At 44.6% G+C, this 14,915-nt stretch overlaps 1 protein-coding gene across 5 annotated transcripts in view; it reads right to left on the minus strand.

The window, feature by feature from the left end:
- Positions 1–14,915, minus strand: part of LMO3 (LIM domain only 3) — a 96,044-nt gene that overhangs the window by 73,261 nt on the left and 7,868 nt on the right. The gene's annotated exons all lie outside the window — the stretch shown is intronic.

Genomic DNA, 14,915 nt, shown 5'->3' on the forward strand with positions numbered 1-14,915 from the left:
TGCGGACTCCCCCAAACACTGGTGAGAGGCAGGTGACACACACCACATACCAGCGCCACTAAACAGCCACATTAATGTTCACTTGGTTTCCAGTTAAGCCTGCAACCTGCTGGTGTGCCCCCCCCCCTCCAAAATAACAACCACCACTGGTCTTACTGCTTCCCTCAAGATTTCTCAGCTGCTTCTCCTAGCTGGCTAAAAAAATTCATTTCAAGCAAATTTTGATGGCAGTGCTCAAAGAACTCATGCTTTCTCAGTCCTATTCTGCTTCTCCAGCATATAGTCATTGTGTCGAGACATGTCAATGCCGCAAAGTCTGAAAACAAATGCATCAGCACACATGCGGTTCAAACGTTTCCTTTTTAGATCGCTTGCTGTTTTCATGTGAAACACAGGGAGCTGGATCCAAAAGTCCCCACCTTCCATCAGAGGAAGACTCTGCAACATTGGACACTGCATACAAATGCAGCGGCCTATCGCTGGCAGGTTAGGAGCAATGTTCAGGAAGGATTACTGTAATTAAGAACGACTGCTTTTATTTCGTTTAAACGTGCACGCTTGGGATCCCTGTGGCACTGAATGCAACGGGACAGGTGAGATGTCCTTAAATACAGCGAGAACTATGCATGTGTCCATCAGCCCCTGGAATGACCATTTTCTCTAGGCTGGAAATCATGCCTTTGGGGCTGCAATTCCCCAAATGCTAAGAAGGGGTCCCTAAAGAGGATGTGTGCATTGGCAGAAGTGTGCCAGATTCTGCAGAGAACAGGAATGGGAAGAGATAGGAAGGAAGAAGGCCAAGGAAGGTCAAGAATGGTCTTAGAAAGCTCTATTTAAAGCCCTTTGTGGCTTAGGACCCTCGGATTTACGGGACCGCCTCTCCTGGTATGCCCCGCAGAGGACCTTAAGGTCCATGAATAACCATAGTTTAGAGGTCCCAGACCCTAAGGAAGTCAGACTATCCTCCACCAGGGCCTTTTCAGTGATGGCTCTGACCTGGTGGAATGCTCTGTCCCATGAGACCAGGGCCCTACAGGATTTAACCTCCTTCCGTCGGACCTGTAAGACAGAGCTATTCTGCCTGGCTTTCAACTTGAACTTAGCCTGATCTTTTATTTCCCTTCCCTTCCCTCTCCCCTCCTCTTTTATGAAGTTTACCCGCTATGAGTCCCCACAGCTATTTCCCCCCTGGCCTCCTTGCTGGCCCAAGTAGGACTAATTCAGCCAGCTAGCCCTGGTGATTATCTAGTGCTTATTAGATGGATTTCCCCTAAATTGATTTCTGAACTTTGAATTTTATTGTTATTCATGTTTTTATACTGTATTTTATGTTGCTTTTACAATTGTTTTAAATTTGTTGTTAGCCGCCCTGAGCCTGGTTTTTTGAACCAGGAAGGGCGGGGTATAAATAAAATTATCATTATCATTATCATTATTTTAAAGAAGGAGAGCAGGGCAGATGGCTCCCCATTTAAAAATAAGAACCATGACTGAATACTCAGCATATGAGCCTCTGCACAGATATAATACTGAGTCTCTACAAACCTGGGTTTGAAGAAAACACCCAACTAGGAGCTAGCACCCAGGAATAGAGAGGACAGGATAGTAGCCAGAGAACTCATAACAGATTTTGCTTGCAAAGGTCCCAGATTCACTCTCCAATGCCAAGTGATGAAAGAGATCTGCCCTAGGGAATTGGGGAAGGTAACAACTAGATTGAGTAATGATCTGCCCTGGTATGTGGGAAGCTTCTCGTGTTCAGTGGGTTATAGCCAACCACATTCTGCCCAGAGAAGTCCCACTGAAATTAAGTAAATGCTAGGTTAGAATCATAGAATGATAGAGTTGGAAGGGACCCTGAGGAACATCTAGGTTCACCCCCCTGCAATGCAAGAATATGCAGTTGTCCCATACAGGACTGAACTTGCAACCTTGGCGTTATCAACACCACGCTCTAAGCAACTCAGCTATCCAGTCATGTTCATTAATCTTAATGGGTATGCTCTGATTATGACTAGCACTAGATGCAGCCCTGTATCTTTGAATATTAGTGCACAGATGCAAACCATATTTCCTTTTCAATTCAGAGACTGAAATATGTCAGGTGGAGGTTTTGCTGCAAGTCACGAAGGAGAGAATTCACTTTCTTCAACAATACTCCTCAATGTTTTAATTCTTTATATAACAATTAGCTGAATCTGAATCTTATACACTGTGTAACCTATTAATTTTGTGGCAGTGCTCGTGCTGCTTTTACAATGCAAACGAGGTGGTGGTCTCTGCCCCAAGGAGATTACATGTCAAGTTTTAACAGGGTAAAGACAAACGGGAGAAAAACAATGTGAGCAAATATTGGGAATGATGATGCAACTCTCAGAAGTTAAAAAAGAGATTTGGTTTTTAATCACTGCTTCTATCAGAAACTTTAACTCGTGCTCCAGGGAGAACTAACTGAAATTAAAATTCCACTGACATCTATGGGACTTTCTCCAAAGAACGCATGCGAAACACATAAAACCGTGACTCTGTATCTTATTTATATGAAATAAACCTGGCTTTGTTTAATTGTAGATGGAAAGCTTGTCAATACTGCCACAGCCTACGCGCCCCATTTAGTTGCAGGCAAATGAGAGATAGGATAGGATACACTGATTTCAAATGTTATCCACATCCACTCTTCCCATTCCTCAGTGGGTGGGTGGAGGGAGGCTTGGAAAAATAGATGAGCTTTGCAAAAGGTCAGATTGGCATCTGTCGGTGCAAGGCAGGGGGAAAATTCTAGCCAAGAGCTCGCTACAAAATAAATGCTTACCCGCCCACTGTTATATCTGGGGGCAGCCGAGATTTATCGTTTTCAACAGTTGCAGTAAGCGAGTCAGCTGCATTTAGAACCTGATGTCTAAAATATTAAGTGTTATGAACAGAAAGGTAGCTGCCTAATAGCGGTGTGTCATTTTGGTAAATAATATCAAGTTTCAAAGTTGCTCTGTTCTGCAGAACCCATAACTTTTCACTGGCCTCTGAAGGACCTCTCCACACACTGCAGTTTTAGGTGTACGTTTAATTCCCTCCCACCACGTGAATGCAATAAACAGGCACCCACAGATAAAATGTGCTTTCAAGCCCAGGATTAGCTGGGATTTGTCGAGTGTGCATTCCGTGGAAAATTAACCCAGATCTGTTTAGCTTATCATTTATTTTAATTATTATGTTTTGAATGTTTCAGGTAATTGTTTTAACTGGGGTGTGTGGTTTACTGACCATTTTCTAAATAGCTTTGAGGTTTTATTACAATCCAGTGGTATATAGATCTTCTGAAATTAATAAATATTGCAACCTACGAGGATCACAATTACTGGAGGAAAATACTGGAGAGCTTATTTTTCCTTGCAGCAAACACATGGCTGTAGATGAACTAAACACCCACATAGACTGTAAGGTGCCAGTGTAGGCTCAGAATAGGCAATATGGAATCATTTATTATTTTTATTATTTTATTATTTATACCCCATCCATCTGGCTGGGTTGCACCCGGGTGTCTTCGTCCATACAATCCACCCCACTGCAACAGAGGCAGGAGGGACTAAAGACTATGGGATGCAGGAATAATTGGATTTGGTTCACATTTAAGGGCGAGCCTACCTAATCTGAATTCTCTGAAACAACAGGAGACCCAAAGCACAGGCTTCCGTTCGAATTCGCACTTCTCCGAATTTTGCAATGCAGTTCTCCAGCCAAGAAACACATACAAAAATTCACATAGTGGGGCAAAGTGGCCATAAAAACACACATTTTCACTTAATATGCACATTTAATGGACACCTTACCGCATTATCTGCTTTTTTCATGTGAGACTGATTTGCAAATAAATAAATAAATGTATATTTAGCAATATTCCATCCAAACATGTGTATATTAAGGAAAATTCACATTAAAATTGTGGTGGGGTTTTTTTAAAATAAATAAATCGGAAATGATGTGGAGAACTAAAGACTGGAAACACGTGAAACTGAGGAATTAAAATTGACAGATTTGCCCATTGCAAATTTGATCGTTTGCCCCAATGAAGGCGTGTCATCGCTTGGCAGCCCAGCTAGATCAGGTGATCTGAGGAACCCATAGGGGACCCACTGCTGTTCCACAGTTCCAAACACATTTATATCCTGCTTCCCTCTGTCCCTAATAGAAACTGCAAGGCACCTAATAACTGGGGCTAACACAGAAATTCAACGGAAGGAAGGAAGGCAATAGCAGCAATGGGGAAATATTAGCTGGTGCAACGTCCCCATGCCCCATGATTCTGCCCTCCCACTTCAGCCCCATATGATGGTGATTTCTTACTGGCCCTCTGCCATGAAGGTCCTAGGGATAATTTGGAACAGGGCTTTCAGTCTGGCTGCCCCTGGCCTGTGGAACAGCATCATTGTTGAGATACATCACAGCCCTCCATGTGTGCTTTCTGGAAACAACTGAATGCTTTTTTTCAAAAAAGCTTTTTCAGCTAAATGCAAAGGGCTGTGCCTTAGGTTTAAAAACAGTACAGAATGAACACCTCTTTCCACTTGTTGTTTTTGTAGTGTTTTTAAAAACTATTTTTAGAGTGCAGTCATACCTCGGCTCCCGAACGCCTTGAGAGTCCAACGTTTCGGCTCCTGAACGATCAAAACCTGGAAGTGAGTGTTCTGGTTTTTGAATGTTCTTTTGGAAGCCAAACACCCAACAGGGCTTCTGCAGCTTCCGATTGACTGCAGGATCTTTCTGCAGCCAATCAGAAGCCGTGCTTTGGGAGTCGAATGTTTTGGAACTCGAACGGACTTCCAGAACGGATTCTGTTCAACCGAGGTATGACTATGATGGTTCATTTCCTTGAGACATACGTAAAGGACAATTTGTAAATAATAATAATAATAATAATAATAATAATAATAATAATAACAACAACAACAACAATAATAATAATACAGGATTAAATCGGTTTAAATAATTAAAACAGCCGTCATTGTGTAGGAGGGCTCCCTAACCTATGGGAGGATGATGGAGGAGGAGCACAGAATGGAAAGATCAACCACATGAACTGCCTTCAGCTCACACAATCGCTGGATACAACAAGTAATGCACACGTCAACATTATAGAGCAAGAAAGTCAGACACCATAACAGACGAACTGGTGAATTTTAAAGTCACAGATTTGAAAGCAAGTGGAGAAAAACTGCAACTATTAATAAATGTATAATAATAAAGAAATAACAATAATAAGGAAGTTGAATTAAACTGATGCACAGAACCGCTCTAAGGGTAAGGCGCATTCTGTGCGCAAGTTGCTCCAAAAGCCATGTTCAGTTGTTATTCCCTTCTTCCAAAAGGGACTCAACATTTCCTAATATCCTGATTAAAGGAGGTTACTAAAGAGCAATCTTTCAATGCAGGCTCCTGAAGGAGACAGATTCTCCCTGCCCATTTCATATACAGATTAATTCGCTGCCCATCTTTCCTAGCGGAGTTGCCCACATCCAACAATATTGGTTCCGTCGCACAGGCAGAAAATTCTCCAATATTCCAAAGAACAGATTTGGCTGAGCAGTTCAGTAGAAAATGGGCAACAACGTAGCAAGGCTTTTCTTCCTACTATGGTACAAACTAAAAGCTGCCACCTGGTCTAGCAGGCCTATTTTGCAGAAGAGTCCCTAAGAGCAGAGCTACACGTTTTGAAGAAAGTAGGGTGGGTGGGTGTGACAACCAAATTGGTGGTAGCGTGCATTTCTAAAGAGGAAAAAATAATCTGTGGGGTGTGAGTGTGTACTTTTTCTCTTCAAGTTCAGCCTCCCAACCCATTCAAAAACTGCTTTGTCCCTTGGCCAGACTGAGGTTAGAAGGAGCTGCAGGTTAAAACCAGCATGAGAAGTAATTGCAAGGCTGAATCCACAGGCATGGAGTATGGCACCGATGCCCCCCCTGATCCCCTTCGCTCCATCCACATTGACCGGGAGACCACTGACTGGGAAAATATGAATTTGCTTAAGGTAAAGGTACCCCTGCCCGTACGGGCCAGTCTTGACAGACTCTAGGGTTGTGCGCCCATCTCACTTAAGAGGCCGGGGGCCAGCGCTGTCCAGAGACACTTCCGGGTCACGTGGCCAGTGTGACAAGCTGCATCTGGCAAGCCAGCGCAGCACACGGAAATGCCGTTTACCTTCCCGCTGGTAAGCAGTCCCTATTTATCTACTTGCACCCGGGGGTGCTTTCGAACTGCTAGGTTGGCAGGCGCTGGGACCGAGCAACGGGAGCGCACCCCGCTGCGGGGATTCGAACCGCCGACCTTTCGATCGGCAAGCCCTAGGCACTGAGGCTTTTACCCACAGCGCCACCCGTGTCCCTTTATGAATTTGCTTACAGAAGTCTTAATGCTTCTGAGAGCGCTGGGAAGTCATCGCTATTCTGATAACCAGAACCATTTTAGGCCACATTCACCTTTAAAGCGTCACAATACCAGCTTGCACAGTCAGGGTATCTCCTGAAGAATTATGGGAGTTGTAGTTTGTTACTGGTGCTGACAGTTGTTAGGAGACCCCCTACTCCTTTCACAGAGCTACAGTTCTCAAGACTTCCCTACGAAGAGGGGACTGACTGTTAATACAGTGTGGGAACTGTAAACCTATCCCCCCATTAAAAAACAAAACAGGGAAGAACTGTATGGCAGTATACTACCCCAAATTCTGCCATATTAACTCTTGCCATTTTCCAGGTTAAGTGGGCTGCAAATGGATTTTTTTCTGGAATGAAACAACACAGAAATGAGCACTAAGCATGTACTACAGTCCATTAGTTTCCTGGAAGTGGCTTTCACATCATGCGAAAGCTCAAAACTAATGCAGAAATTAATAGTTGGGAAATAGGTCAGGGAAATGGAATAAACTGCCATGTGAAGGCAGATTTGAGGAGCCATTGGCCGGATCCAGCAGGCTCTTATTACCATCAGGGCTTCAGTCCACTCCCTGACTATGATGCCAAACTATTCCAATTTATCAGAGGGGTGGCACATGCACTGCAAAGCGCACTAGAGTGGTGGCACTCTCTCCTATTTTGGATTTGTTCCATGGCATTCTTGCCAAAGAGCTTGGGAAATGGTGGCAGGCAACTTACTCAATGCACACAGGCATTCTTGCCAGAAAGAGTTCTTTACTAATGCACAGAAGTCGTTTCTCCATTGTGCTATCGCCATGCAGTGTGTGTACATAGGTATAGACTCATAGGAGCCCCACATGACAATAAGATCTTGAGTCTCTTGCCCACCAGAACATAACCCTGCGAGAAGGAACGGGATGCAATCTGGGGAGATATCAGCTCTACCCATGTTTGTTACGCTCTGCTCTCGCCTTCTCATGCACGCAAACACAACAAGTCATTCTTGGCAACTGTCAAGGTGCTAGAGCTCTGGAAGGGTTAACTGTTGACCCATTTACTTGTGATATTGCCTTACCCTCTAGGTGCCCACTCAACTGATCAATCTACAGAACTGGCACTGTTGGAAGAGCCACAGAACACCCATTCCACATTCGTAAAGAACCGATCTTTTAGCGTGGCAGCGAGCCCACACTTTCAAACTCCCTATTGACATCAGGCACGTGCCTTCACTGTACTCTTTTCAGCGCCTGCTAAATACTTTTAGATGCTCCTGTCTAGAGATATGAGAATGTTGACATGAGTTCTGAGCTGTTTTTTGAGCTTGGTTATTTAATTTTAATTGTTTTTTTAATTGTTGCTTTTAACTGGTTTTTTGCTACTCTGTAATGTTATTGTTTGCTTCTTTTTGCAAACCGCTTTGAGATATTGTTACAACCAAGAGATTTAGACATGTTGCAAAATCCATCCATCCCTGACCTCCCTTTTGCAACAATCCATTGAGCAGCAGGTGGATTAGAGACTGTGTTCTAGGACACTGTAGGAAATTTAAAGGACAGCTCCAAGCTAGCTACCACTAGTGCTGCCATTAGATAAGCCCAACAGGGCTGGCCCTACCATTGGGCGGAGTGAAGCAGCTGCCCCAGGCAGGGGATTTTGGGTCCCATGGAAAGAAAGCACTGTTGGTTACATTTTTATTATTACTGTTACTCCCAGGAAGAGACACTTGAGATGAGGTTGGGATGAGATGGGGCAACAGGATCTCCTGCCTCAGGTAGCAAAATGCCTTGGGCTGGCCCTGCTTAGAGGGGTCCACCAGCATGTGTTATGCCCAGGAAGTTCTCCCCACCTGGGAAGGGGCCTCAGATCTCAAAGGCAATGAACTTATTTCAAGCACTACAGGTGGAGCCTTCAACAAAGGAACATAGAAAACTGCCAACTTCCAATTCAGGCAGCTGGTCCATTTAGCTCAGTATTGTCAACACGATCTGGCAGCACCTCTTCAGAGTTTCAGGGAGAGGCCTTTTCCAGCCCCACCTGGAGTCACAAGGGATTTAACTTGGGACCCTTTGCATTTTCCCTACAACTGAAGCTATGACATTTCCCCTAGCATACACTCCTCATTCATATGAAGAGCTGCTGGGAAAGAATTCAGGTTCTTAAGTCAGGCTAGGCACACAACACAATTGAAGGCCCACTCTCTCACCCAAAGCATCCTGGGAATATTAGTCTACTCCTCACAAAACTGCAATTCTGAACACATTTCACGAACTACAGCTTCCATGATCCCCCCCGGGGGGGGGCAGGAGGAATATTTTTAATATATGCCTTGCTGTATTTATATGGCCTTCAACATGAGTTGACCAAGAATTAAGCCAGGCTGTGTACAGACTATAACTTTGAAGCACATTGGAAGCACATCTGTTCCCTTTCAAGAATTGTGGGCCCTGCAGTTTGTTGCTGGGAACTGCAACTCTGAGTGGTGAAAGCCCAGATGTCTTTGAGAGAATGCATGTGCTCTGAATGTGCTTCAAAGGTATCATGTGTACAAAATCTAAGTCTGTGGGAAGGGACACAGCCCAGGGGCAGAACACCTGCTTTCCATGGAGAAGGTCCTGGGTTCAAACCCTAGCCTCTCCAGATAGGGCTAGGCAAGATTCCATCTTTGAAACCCTGGAGAGCTGCTGCCAGTCCGTGTAGACAGTGCTGAGCTGTGTGGGCCAACGCTCTGACTCGTATAGAGCAGGTTCCTATGTTCCTTCTGAATTCCTTTTGAATTATGGTGCTGGAGGAGACTCTTGAGAGTCCCATGGACTGCAAGAAGATCAAACCTATCCATTCTGAAGGAAATCAGCCCTGAGTGCTCACTGGAAGGACAGATCCTGAAGCTGAGGCTCCAATACTTTGGCCACCTCATGAGAAGAGAAGACTCCCTGGAAAAGACCCTGATGTTGGGAAAGATGGAGGGCACAAGGAGAAGGGGACGACAGAGGACGAGATGGTTGGACAGTGTTCTCGAAGCTACCAGCATGAGTTTGACCAAACTGCAGGAGGCAGTGGAAGACAGGAGTGCCTGGCGTGCTCTAGTCCATGGGGTCACGATTAACCGACTAAACAACAAATGTTCCTTTTACATCAGGCCACCCGTTCTCACATTTCTGCAACACAGCCTCTAACCCCATCACCATTCTGAAAGAAAGCGGAGCAAAGAATCCTGAAGGAAGATAGAAAAGAGCCAACAACTAATAAAATTGTAATTTAAAAACATATAAATAAAGCTGCAAATTGGACAGGGGTGAAACCGGGCTTTCTTTCACCTGGGTCAAAGCCTCGGTTTGGCGCGCGCGCGCACACACACACACACACACACACACGGCATACAGATTTGCGCATGCACACCTCAGCACATTTGTTCTCAAAGGTGCATATTGCATAAAAAGGAAGCAAGATATTATTTGTCAACATTTCTATTACAGCAGGCCAGCTTCCAGAGGCTTCAGCTGAACTCAAGATTTGCACTCAAAGGTTCAGAAATGTCAAGAAATGGTTTCGCCAAAAGTTTTGAAGCTTAACGAGTTCCTCCGTGTTTAATTGGCTTTAAAAATAACAGCCTGACTTCAGTAGCCTAAAACACGGCCAATTCTGAGAAAGGAGAAAAAGAAAGGTTGCTCGTGTTTGTTGTTCAAAAGAGGCTGGAGAAAAGAGAATCTCTCTAAATAGTAGAATTGTGTGTCCAGCACAGAGAGTAAATAGCTGGCAGGCTGGTGCCCCTCTGGAGTTTTTACCTGGGTCAAAAGTCCTGGCTACCCCCTTCCCCCTAGCTATGGCACTGACTTGGGGAGCACTTTTCGAGGAGCAAACCTATGGAACAGAACCTTGGACTGAGAGCAGTCAGCAGGGGTTGCCTGGCAATTTGGCAAACACCCTGCAGCTGAAGAAACTTTTTTTTTTTTTAGGAGAAGTGGAGCCGGATGCAGAATAGTCAAGATCCACATTGCAGATGAGGTCATGCTACACAGCATTTGAGGGGCTGCTTTCTATTGAAGGCGGTGGTTGGAAAAGTGATAAAGAGGTTTACCTCTATTTGCTGCTTGCTTGCAAGAGGTGAGAAACTCCTCATTAACACCAACCTCTAAATATTGTGCCTCTTTAGACAGCAGGGCTCCCATAGTCTTACCAAAGGGCAGCGGGCAATGGCAGAAGCAGCATTTTTTTTTTTTTTTACCTTAAGCATCGCCTCAGCCAGATGCTTAAGGTATGCATCTATCATCAGAGAAGCAGGCATGGGAACTTGAAGACCGAACAAGCAATGCTTGGCTCAGAACGGCAGGTAGAAAACAGCCGTTTTGTGGAGAAATGCAACAAAGGTGTTAAGGATAAAGTAGGGTTCTGCCCAGGCAACCACAAAAGGATTCCCTTCAGTCAAAAAGCCACAGTGTCAGGAAATGGAGATACGAAAGTGTCACACCCAAACTTTTAAGTCCTGCTAAGGACGCGGGTGGTGCTGTGGGTTAAACCACAGAGCCTAGGACTTGCCGATCAGAAGGTTGGCGGTTCGAATCCCCGCGATGGGGTGAGCTCCCGTTGCTCGGTCCCTGCTCCTGCCAACCTAGCAGTTCGAAAGCACATCAAAGTGCAAGTAGATAAATAAGCACCGCTCCGGTGGGAAGGTAAACGGTGTTTCCGTGTGCTACTCTGGTTCACCAGAAGCGGCTTAGTCATGCTGACCACATGACCCGGAAGCTGTATGCCGGCTCCCTCGGCCAATAAAGCGAGATGAGTGCTGCAACCCCAGAGTCAGCCACGACTGGACCTAATGCTCAGGGGCCCTTTTACCTTTAAGCATCACAAACATTCCTTAGTCGAGGGATAACCAAGACGGTGGACTCCAGAGTTTTTGGACTTCAACTCCCAGCAGCCCCAGCCAGCTTGGTCAGGGATGGTGGGAGTTGTAGTCCAGCAACTTCTGGAGGTCCCTTGTTGGCTATGCTTTCCTTAATCCTATTATACAGCTATGGGAGACACTGCCGCCGATCCTGTTCCCCAGCATGACACATCTAGTGCATATACATGACAGCAACTCATTCACAAAAACCCCAAACCTTAAGAATGCTTAACACTTATGCAGCACATTCTAAGCATAGCTGTCAACGTTTCCCTTTTCTTGCAAGGAATCCTATTCAGAATAAGGGAATTTCCCTTAAAAAAAGGAAAGCGTTGACAGCTATGATTCTAAGTGTTCAAATAACTTTCTACATCCTCGATGCTGCGAGATGTGTCAATATTATTCTCATAATGTGGGATCGAATTGAGAGATAGTCCTAAGGCCATGCAACAACTCAGGTAAGCTATATAACCCAAGGATTTTGACTCATGGGATTAGCCCCAAAAGCTATACTGGGATACGAATATAGTTGCATACGAATATAGCTCATCTTTTGAGGTTGTGCGGAAACTTTCCCTCCAATTTCTTTTTTTTTTAAAAAAAACTAAACTCTCCGCAGAAGATGCTTCCAGTTTTGTTTCACTGCAGGACCTTTTAGAATTTCATTGGGTGCAGGGTTGAGGCAGGGGGTGATGTGCAAATTTTATTTCCATTAAACGCTTCCCCAGTCCTCTGCCCATACTCTCCCCCAGCTGCCCATGTGCCCTTATCTGGAAAAGTCCCAGGAGAGGAGTAGTCTCATGACATCCCCCTGGTTTCCAATCTGACACTCCTGAAAATGGCTACTGAGTTCCCGAGAACTGTCATAGTTCCTGAACGGCATTGCATGCAGAAGGTTCCAGGTTCAAATCCCACCATCTCCCGCTAAGGCTGGGAGAGGACCCCTACCTGAAAACCTGGAAGAGCCTGTCAGAGACCACACTGAGCAAGCTGGACTAATGGTCTGGCTCACTATAAGGCAGCTTTCCTTTGAGATCAGCATGCTCACTGATCTTGAGCAAGGGAAGTTCTTCTTTCACTTAAAAACAAAACAAAAAAACCTTCCCACACTAATTTCTTTAAAACTAAAAACACCGTCCTTCAAAACAAAAAACAGCAGCAGCTGTCAGGTGCATGGCAAAGAGCCTCCCAGCATTCCAGCGCTTACTGCAAAGTCCAGCCAAGGAGGTCATTAGGCTTTCAGGAAGCCAGAGCGTCCAAGAAGCCGGCAGAGTATTTGTAGAATGAAAGATTCACATCAACACTCCCATGTGAAATGAAAGTTACATACAACAACAACAAAATTTCTCACCCATGAGGACCTCACAGTGGAACAGGTTCCCATGGGAGGTTGTGGACTCTCCTTCCTGGGAGGTTTTTAAGCAGAGGTTAGATGGCCATCTGTCATGGATGCTTTAGCTGAGATTCCTGCAGTTGCAAGGGGCTGGACTAGATGTCTCTGGGGGTCCCTTCCAACTCTGATTCTCACCAAATTCCCCCTCTCCCTTTTGATGTTTTTCAGATGCAGCCTCTTTTCATATTAATTGATCAAGAACAGGGGTGGGGGTGGGATACAATGCAGAATTTTTGGGGGGCACAGCACTACTTTAGACAGCCATTCTTGCCATATTAGATGAATGCAAAGAAAACCCACAAAGGAAAAAATCCAACGCAAAAAACAAACACCCAACCCAACTTTCAGTTTAGGAAGTGGCATGTGCTAAATCAAAGCCAGGTTGATATAGCAAACCACTGGCCATCTTTTTTATAAGCAGAGCTGTGGTTTTGACATTAATACAGTCACAGCTCAATAGCCTGCCAAGTTTTCAAATGAGAAATAGTCACCTTAGACTTGCTTGGCTTAAGGTGGAGGTTTTGCAGATTAAGACAATTCTGTTGCCCAACACAGCCTCCCCCCCCCCCCCATTCACTACACTCTCAATTTTGGATTCGCAGTGCAAGGAAGCCTGAAACTTCTGCCCATCCTATAGGGCTCAAGACTCACTGTACCAGTTTGTGGTTGGGAATGAGGTGCATGAAACCATCACATAAACTCGGATGCTCTGCTGATGTTGCAGGCAATGCGCTGGGCATGCAGATTAAAGCTTTTTGTTAAGACTCCTACAGGTAAGTCTTTCAAGCCCATTGATCTCAATGGTTGCCTTAAGCACACACTCCTGCTGAAATCAGGAGGATGGGGTGGGGTTGGGGGTGGTTTACGTATAATGCACGAGAACGCCAAAAAGAAAGTATCGACTTGTCTCCAATTGCTTGGGCTTCAAAAATGAGCAAGCTTTGAGCTCAGCTCCATAGCTTAATCCTTCCGTCTTAAAACTCCTGTCAACTTTGCAGCAAACGTTATTTAAGGCAACTGAACTACGGCTGTTTCCTTCACCCCAGTAGCATCATTAGGAATAAAGTTCACACCATGTTTACTGCATACAATATTTCCACACGAAGCATAACCCTACAGAAATTTACATCTGGTATTTTTAAAAGCAATGGGACATTTAGAAGGAGACTTTGGAGTCAGCATGTAAGTGACCAAGGCTTGCTCTAGAGGCAAAACTATACAGCTTCTGCTTGATACCTCCTAAGTGCCTAAACAATCCTATGCATGTTTATTTAGAAGTAAGTCATATTGATTTAGGTGGCACTTGCTCCAAAGTTTAAAAAATAATTCAGTTGTATCCACTATGAACACAACCAAAGCTAAGATGCTACAACTTAAAAATAGAAGAGCAACAAGGTAGCCATGCTGGACCATAGGAAGAAGAAGAAGAAGAAGAAGAAGAAGAAGAAGAAGAAGAAGAAGAAGAAGAAGAAGAAGAAGAATTGAAGTCCACTTGAGGGAAATGGCAAAGCAACACATTTATCAGGCCAGCCAGTTGCCATAATGTTAACCAAGTAGTGTGCAAGCTTTCAAGTTCACCAGAACACTTCATCAGGCAAGACAGTAAACAAAACAAGTTGTTCGCCATCTAGCCTGAGGAACAACAGTTTGCTTGCAACAGTTTGGCCTAATGAAGGTGTTTTCCCACTATGAATTTCTTACATTATGTTCAGACTACACGCAAACAACAGAAATATCAAAGTTTTGTGGTTAGGGGAAGTACCAATCAAAAGCAATAAAGCAACCGTTCAGAGCTCCCTCCACAACACACAATTATTCAGAGAGGTTTGGGATGAAGGGGCGGAGGCCTATTTTGAAGAAAGGCATTTTGATAAATAAACAAAGACTTTACTCCCAGCAGCTCAGGAGTCAGTCATTCAGGTTGACTGTGCTTGGAAAATTTCCTTCTGCCCCCGAGGCCCCTGCTACTTCTGAGTTGTTTGACAGTTTAAGGGAAAGCATAATTAAAAAAGAGAGATGCACAAATAATAGCCTGTGCAGCATGGTGATCAGGAAGAAGTGGGGGCCATTTCATTTTAAAAACTCTGGTGAGCTTTTAATTGCCTGGATCGCATTGTGAGCCAGCCTAACGCTCGATTGCTTCCATTGTGGCCTCTTGTTCTCTGCTATTCATACACACACACAGAGGGTGAGATTCTGTAGTTGATACAACAAAAGTAACTGCAACTCCTTAGCACC

The sequence above is a fragment of the Podarcis muralis genome, chromosome 10 (genome assembly GCF_964188315.1).
Source record: "Podarcis muralis chromosome 10, rPodMur119.hap1.1, whole genome shotgun sequence".
NCBI lineage: Eukaryota > Metazoa > Chordata > Lepidosauria > Squamata > Lacertidae > Podarcis > Podarcis muralis.